The sequence below is a fragment of the Capra hircus genome, chromosome 4 (assembly GCF_001704415.2).
Source record: "Capra hircus breed San Clemente chromosome 4, ASM170441v1, whole genome shotgun sequence".
NCBI classification, from domain to species: Eukaryota; Metazoa; Chordata; class Mammalia; order Artiodactyla; family Bovidae; genus Capra; species Capra hircus.
The window spans coordinates 26080308-26087735 of record NC_030811.1 but is presented as its reverse complement, the minus strand read 5'-3'; positions in this window follow the sequence as shown (position 1 = coordinate 26087735).

Here is a 7428-nt window from a genome sequence, read left to right as displayed (position 1 = left end):
CACCCTGTTGGTCCTAAATCACGCTTCTGGCTTGAGTAATCTTACTACACTTGCACATCCCTATTTGTTCTCTGGTGTACCTTGTGTTTCCTTCTCCTGGTTTTCATTTTTTGGTTTTGATCTTTAAAGTTGCTTTTTCTATTTTGCATCCTGGACCTTGAGTAGCAAGGTGGAGCAAAGATTCATCAGTCAGGCTCCTCTTGTTACATTCTTCCTTAGCATATACCATCTGCCTCTTTTATTTTCTCTCTCTCTTTTATTAAATTTGCTCTCTTCAAACATGTCTGTAAATCTTACCCTTCTGCCTAGGATTTGTGCAGCATCTGGTATGTGCTCATAAGCCAATAAATATTCAATATGAGTCTCCTGATCATCTTCTATTCTTTGCTTCACCTGAATGGAACCAAGCCATGGTTTTGAATATGCAGCTCTTTATAATGTCAAAAAGTCAATTTTAATCCCTGTCCATATCACATGACATATCCTTCTCCATCAGGCTGAGGGGCCTCCAGGGTAATGTTACCTTGGTGACTGCGCTCTGGTCCTGGGTCTAATTCTTAGTTTTTCAGCTCAGAGGCTTGATATTTTTTGTGTCTGTATTGATTAGACTTGGGGATGCTGACTCACGCCTACAGAGCTCAGATGAGGCACATGATAAAATCAGAATACAAATTTATTAATTTACATCATGGCATGTAACTGTTTAGTGGATTGGGTCCTCACGTCGGCCTGAACAGTACATTCTCTCCCTGTAGGCAAAGATACATGGGAAGCCAAATTATAATCAGAAGGTTGTTTAGTGAGCGGGGCGTCAGAGCAAGGAAAGTTAATTACAGTCTATGATTAGAATTTTTAATGGTATCCAGCTCTAATAGCATGAAACATCTAATTCTATAACCAGAGCACACCTGCCAGCCAGCTGGTCGCTTGTGCTGGCTAGTCAGGGCTGCTTCAGACCAGACAATGCCTCAGTAGATATAACATGCTTGCCTCTGTGACTTGCCTGCAACCTCTGTTTGTGGAACCCCTTGCCCACCCCCAAGATTGAAATGGTCCTTTAGATTCCTTAAGAGAAAGATTTATTGAACAAGGCATTAAAAACCATAAAAGAATACCTGTGACTATAATAACATTGAGATATCATTAAAAGACGCTATAAAATGAGAAAACAAGTTGGAAATTAGAAGATAGCCATAATATTCATAATACACTCAAAAGACAAAGGACAAAGAACTCCTACCGATTAGTAAGAAAAGGACAAATAATCCAATAGAAAAGTGGATAAAAGATATGAGCAAGCCCTTCACTTAAGAAGCAGTAACAGGTATTCTGATAACATAGAAGAGATGATTGGGGCTTCCCCCGTGGCTCAGTGGTAAAGAAACTGCCTGCAGTGCAGGAGCTGCAGGAGAAGCAGGTTTGATCCCTGGGTCAGGAAGATCCCCTGGAGGAGGCCATGGCAACCCACTCCAGTATTCTGGCCTGGAGAGTCCCATGGACAGAGGAACTTGGCAGGCTACAGTCCAGAGGGTGGAGTTCCCTGGTGGCTCAGTGGTAAGGAATCTGCCTGCAGTGCGGGAGACATGGTTTCAATCCCTGGGTCAGGAAGATCTCCTGGAGAGGAAATGGCTGCCCACTCCAGTATTCTTGCCTGGAGAATCCCATGGACAGAGGAGCCTAGTGGGCTACAGTCCTGGGATCACAAAGAGTTGGACACGACTGAGTGACTGACACTTTCAGGAAGAGATGATTACTGATGGAAGACATATAAATCAAAACCAAAATGAAAAGCCATTTTATACTCATTCAGTTTATGTAAGTCAGAAAGTTGGAGAACTTCCCTGGTGGACAGTGGATAGGAATCTGCCTACCAAAGCAGAGGATACTGATTTGATCCCTGGTCTGGGAAGATTCCATATGGCGTGGAGCCACCAAGCCTGTGCACCACATCACTGAGCTTGTCTCTAGAACCTTCGCACTCCAACTACTGAGCCAGTGTGGTGCAACTACTGAAGTCGGTGTGCCGAAGAGCAGCCCCTGTTAGCCGGAACGCTTAGAGAAAGCCCACAAGCAGCAGTGAAGACCCAGTGCAGCCAAAAAAAAAAGGAAAGTTGGAGAGGAGGTAGATAACAGGATCTCTTATACCTTGTTGGTGGGTGTGTGAATTAGCAAATTCACTCTGGAGAATAGTTTGGCATTATCTTCTAAATTTCACACTTCCATCCATCCCTTCCATCTCTTCCATCCCAAGCATTGTTGTTCAGTCGCTAGGTTGTATCCAACTCTTTTTGACTACATGGACTACACCATGCCAGGCTCCCTTGCCCTTCACTGTCTCCCAGAGTTATAAACCCAAGAAATTCTTGCAATATGTAACAGGAGACATATATGAGAATCTTCACAGCAACACTGTTCATAACAGCAAAAACCTAAAAACAACTTAAAAGTCCACCAGTGGGACAGTGGGTGAATAAGTATGGTATTTTCACATACTGAAATATTTTACTACAGTCAGAACAAAATTTAGTGTGATATCCTTTCTAGAAAGTTCCAAATATTTGGGAGGTAAATATATATAAAATTTATATATACACATATACACACACACTTATAAGGAAGACATACAAAATTTGATAAAACTATGTAAAAAAGTAAGCAATAGTAAAATAAGTCAGACAGAGAAAGATAGATACTATATGTTATCAGTTATATGTAGAATCTGAAAAATAAAAGAGTGAATATAACAAAAAGGAACAGACTCACAGATATAGAGAACAAACTAGTGTGTAATAGTGGGGAGAGGGAAGAGGGAGGGGGCAAGATAGGGGTAGGGGATTAAAAGGTACAAACGACTATGTATAAAACAAATGAGCTACAAGGCTATATATTGTCCAGCACAGGGAATATAGCAAATATTTTATAATAAATATAAATGGAATATAATCTTTAAAAATTATGAATCACTTTGTTGTACACCTAAAACATACAATATTGTAAATCAGCTATAACTCAATAAAAAGGATAGGAGGGAAGCAAGATACAGTAGACACACCCAGACCCCTTTTCCTGGTCAAGAGCGCTTATCCCTAGCTACTATGAATGTTGGCTGTCAACATATCAGGCCCCATCCCTCTCTGGAGTATTGCCATTAGCCAAATGGGGGTTGCCTTACCCAGGAAACCATGCACCTGCTTTCCATTTATCACTTCCCCAAATGTCAGTGCATCACTGACTGACTCTGGGTACAAACAGGTAGTCTTTGCTTCAAGGTGGAGTCAATGCTGTGCTTCACTGTATGCCTGAGAGCTCTGAATCCAGGCTTCAGCAGATTCCGCATCCTTGCTTAGCTATTTTTCCCTCTCCATCCCTGCTTCCCAAACTCCCCTTCTCCTGAGAACTCCCTCAGTAAATCATCTAAACAAGAATCCCATCTCAGGCTCTACTTGTAGGGAAATGGAGAACCTGGGATTTTGAATGATGATTACCTTAGATTGGGAGAGGTTGGGACATGAGATAAGGGTCAAAGCCCTTTGGTGAGTTGAAGGACCTGAGCTTTTGTTTTAGGTTACCTTTTTTTTTTTTCAGGTAAAAAACCTAATTCAACAGCTAAATAACAAAAGAAGGCATGCCATTAACCAAGGATTACAATTAATCCTTAATTACAATTAATTTGTAATTACAATTGCAATCAATTTGGATTAATTACAATTAAGTACTTTGGCCACCTGATGTGAAGAACTGACTCACTAGGAAAGACCCTGATGCTGGGAAAGATTGAAGGCAGGAGGAGAAGGGGACAATAGAGGATGAGATGGCTGGATGGCATCACTGACTCAATGGACATGAGTTTTAGTAAGCTTTGGGAGCTGATGATGCACAGGGAGGCCTGGCATGCTGCAGTCCATGGGGTTGCAAAGAGTCAGACACAACCAAGTGACTGAACTGACAATCTATTTCTAGGACTTCCCAGGTGGCTCAGTGGGTAAAGAATCTGCCAGAAATGCAGGAGACACAGGAGACGTGGGTTTGATCCCTGGGTTGGGAAGATCCCCTGGAGGATGGAATGGCAACCACTCCAATATTCTTGCCTGGAGAATCCCATGGACAGAGGAGCCTGGTAGGTTACAGTCTATAGGATTGCAAAGGGTCAGACACAACTGAGCATGCATGCATGGACCTGAAATCCAATTTTTAAAAATGTTTACAAAGATACAGTGTTTTTTTTTAAGGTTTTACTAATGCAGCATACACGCAACATGCATTTATTGAGAATCTAATGTATGCCAGGGACAATTTTAGATGCTGGCAATGCAATGTTAAACAAAAAGACAAAAATCCCTTCTTGCATGGAATTTCACTGTAGTTGGAGAGACAGGAAGTTCTCAAGAGAACTGTTATATTAAAATTTTAATTTGGGAAACTTCCCTAATGGTTCAGTGGCTAAGGCTTCTTGCTTCCAATGCAGGGGGCCTGGGTTGGTGAACTAGATCCCATGTGCTGAGACTAAGACCTGTCACAGCCAAATAAAATAAATTTTAATTTGGGTAATGAGAGATGCTATAAATAAAACCAGCTGCTGTCAGGAGATGGGTGGTGGTGGGGCCTCTAGATTGGAAATGTTAGAGAAGATGGCATCTGGCTTGTATAATAATATTATTCTTACCTCTCTTCCTTGTATTCTTTTATACTCCCCCAAACCACGTTAAAAATGTGGGCTAATGTTACCCACATTTTACAGGTGGAAAATCTGAAGAGCAATAAGGTTCTTGCCCAAAACAATATCTTTTGTTCCCTATGTGAAGACCCCACTGAAAAAGAGAAGAGCTAAATCATAAACATTCGTGGACACAACTTGAATTTTTGAATCACATTTCAGTTCAAAAGGCTCTCATACCTCATCAAACCAGTCTCCATGGAATTTTTCACTATTAAGGACATGGAAGAGGATAGAAAAGGGATAATCCATTGATAATGGAAAAAAAGTATTTTAAATTCTCTTTTTTGTAGTACTGGGAAGGGGCTTGTTGAGCCATTTTCAAGTCTTATACCCAGTCCTGTTGGGGACCAAAAGAAGACCTTCTGTGAAGTAAATAATAGGATGGGGTAGGGGTATAGTCCATGGCTGTGGATGGAATTAGCTACTTGAAACCAGAGCTGCTTATTGAACTGCAGCCATCTGGGGACTTCAAGGCAGACCATATCCACTTGTCTGTGTTACACATGGCAAGGGGCAGCCAAATAGCCCAACTCCTTCACTCAGTCATGTGACCTTGGGCCTTGCTATAACCTCTGGGAGCTCTAGTTTCCTTATCTTTAAGATGAGGATAGTGACTGTATTTATAGTAACTTATGAAGAGGATTCAGTAAGCTAATGCATGAAAGTCTTCAGCACTTTACCTACAGGTGGAAGTACTCCATATGTGTTAGCTTGAATTATTATTCTCACCAAATGTTAAAAATTCATCTATGAATGAGGCATTGGCATTTTCCCTTATTAGAACCCTTATTTATTTATTGGCCACACCTTGTGGCATGTGAGATCTTAGTTCCCTAACCAGGGATCACACCATTGTGCCCTGCAGTGTAAGCACAGAGTCTTAGCCACTGGACTGCCAGGAAAGTCCCATAGAAGCCATATATTTTTTTTAGACTAGTCTTAAGACTTAAAGATCTCAATAATTCACAGAAAAGCACTGGTTGGATGATTTTGAGTATTATTTGGGTTTTGAAATTGCGGGGTTCTTTCTCTGGGAGCTTTTCTGTGTTAAACAGATATTGATGCCCTTTTAAGTAAAAGGATTAGTCAAAGGAACATGGCCTGAAACTTCCATAGGTCCAGCTTCCACGCACAGCCGTGTCCAGTGTGTAGGGTTACCATTGGTTTTTACAGGTGCTGCCTGCTTATAAGTCTATTTTGGGTGAAGTTGAGGATATGTTCCAGTTTTGGAATGTCTTATGTAGATTGTACTTTTTTTATGTCACTATCTTCAGACCAACTATGAAGAATCATTTTTATCATTATCATCATCATCCTTATCTTTCTAGTTGATGAATTCTGGAATTTTGCCAAACCAGACAGCTTGTAAAATAAATTCTCTCTACTGTTTGTATTGAGCCTTAAATCATGAGCACCAGCTGTTTCTTGTATTTGAAGTAAAGCTCCAGGTGTACTGGTGGCATCCAGAGAGCATAGGCAGTTTTTTCCTCCTTAGAATATACGGGTACCATGTGCAGCTGGGCAATTTGTTCCTTTAACTCAGAAAGTGAATCTCATAGTTTTTGTATTTCTTACAAAGCTGAGCTCAGCAGCTAGTAAATATTTGTCGATTTGATTTGCTGTAGGGCAGCAAGTTAACAATTGCATAAGCTGTACTCTCAACAAGTTCAGGCAGCAGAAAAAGAGTACTTTTTCCAACAAATATTATCAGTGGAATTCTTGGAAAATAGATAGGAATGTATATCCCTCAGTTCTAAGAGAAACAGAACATAAATTAAGCCTTCAGAGATAAGGAAGACTTGATGTTAAGTTGCTTGCATTTTTGTAATGATTTATATTTAAAAAATGCATTTATTTATACTGGATAATTAAATTATCACAACCACCTGGGGATACATGCAAGCTGGGTATTCCTGTCCCTATTTACTGATGAGGAGTCAAAGAATTAAAGAGGTGAAGTAACCTGTCCAAACAAAAACAGATGGAAATGGTGTAGCAGATTCTCTAGGCCAGCTCTAGAAATTGTTGCTGAGAAAGCAATTTGAATGCTTTTAAAATGCACAGAGTTCCTCCAGCTCTTTTGGTCTCACAACCCTATACTACCTTCCTGACCTCTGATAGCTTTGAGTTTCTAGGTTTGCAGCGATAAGAGGGAGTTTAGGGAAGAAACAGGAGCCACATTCTCCCTCTCTGGCTACCATTGCTGGCTGATGACACCCACAATTGAGGGGCATTGTGTGGTTCCCATGGGTCTGCCCCCTGTGCCTGCACCTAACATTGTCATCAAGGGACAATATTTTAATTATTATGAAACATCTGGAATGGACCAAAGACACTATTTCCATACATTAGGGACTTCGTGCACTTTCATAGAGATTAGACAGCCTATGGAACTACCTACTCCCATCTTTAACTATTAGCCTCTTGAAACCTTGGATGACAAAATGCCTACTGCTCTCAACAAACAGATACATTCTATTTGAGTATTTAAACAACTTGACCTAACCTCCAGTTCAGTTCAGTTGCTCAATCGTGTCCAACTCTTTGCGACCCCATGAATCGCAGCATGCCAGGCCTCCCTGTCTATCACCATCTCCCGGAGTTCACTCAAACTCACGTCCATCGAGTCAGTGATGCCATCCAGCCATCTCATCCTCTGTCGTCCCCTTCTACAACTGTGCCCAATCCCTCCCAGCTGGTTCCAAATAAGA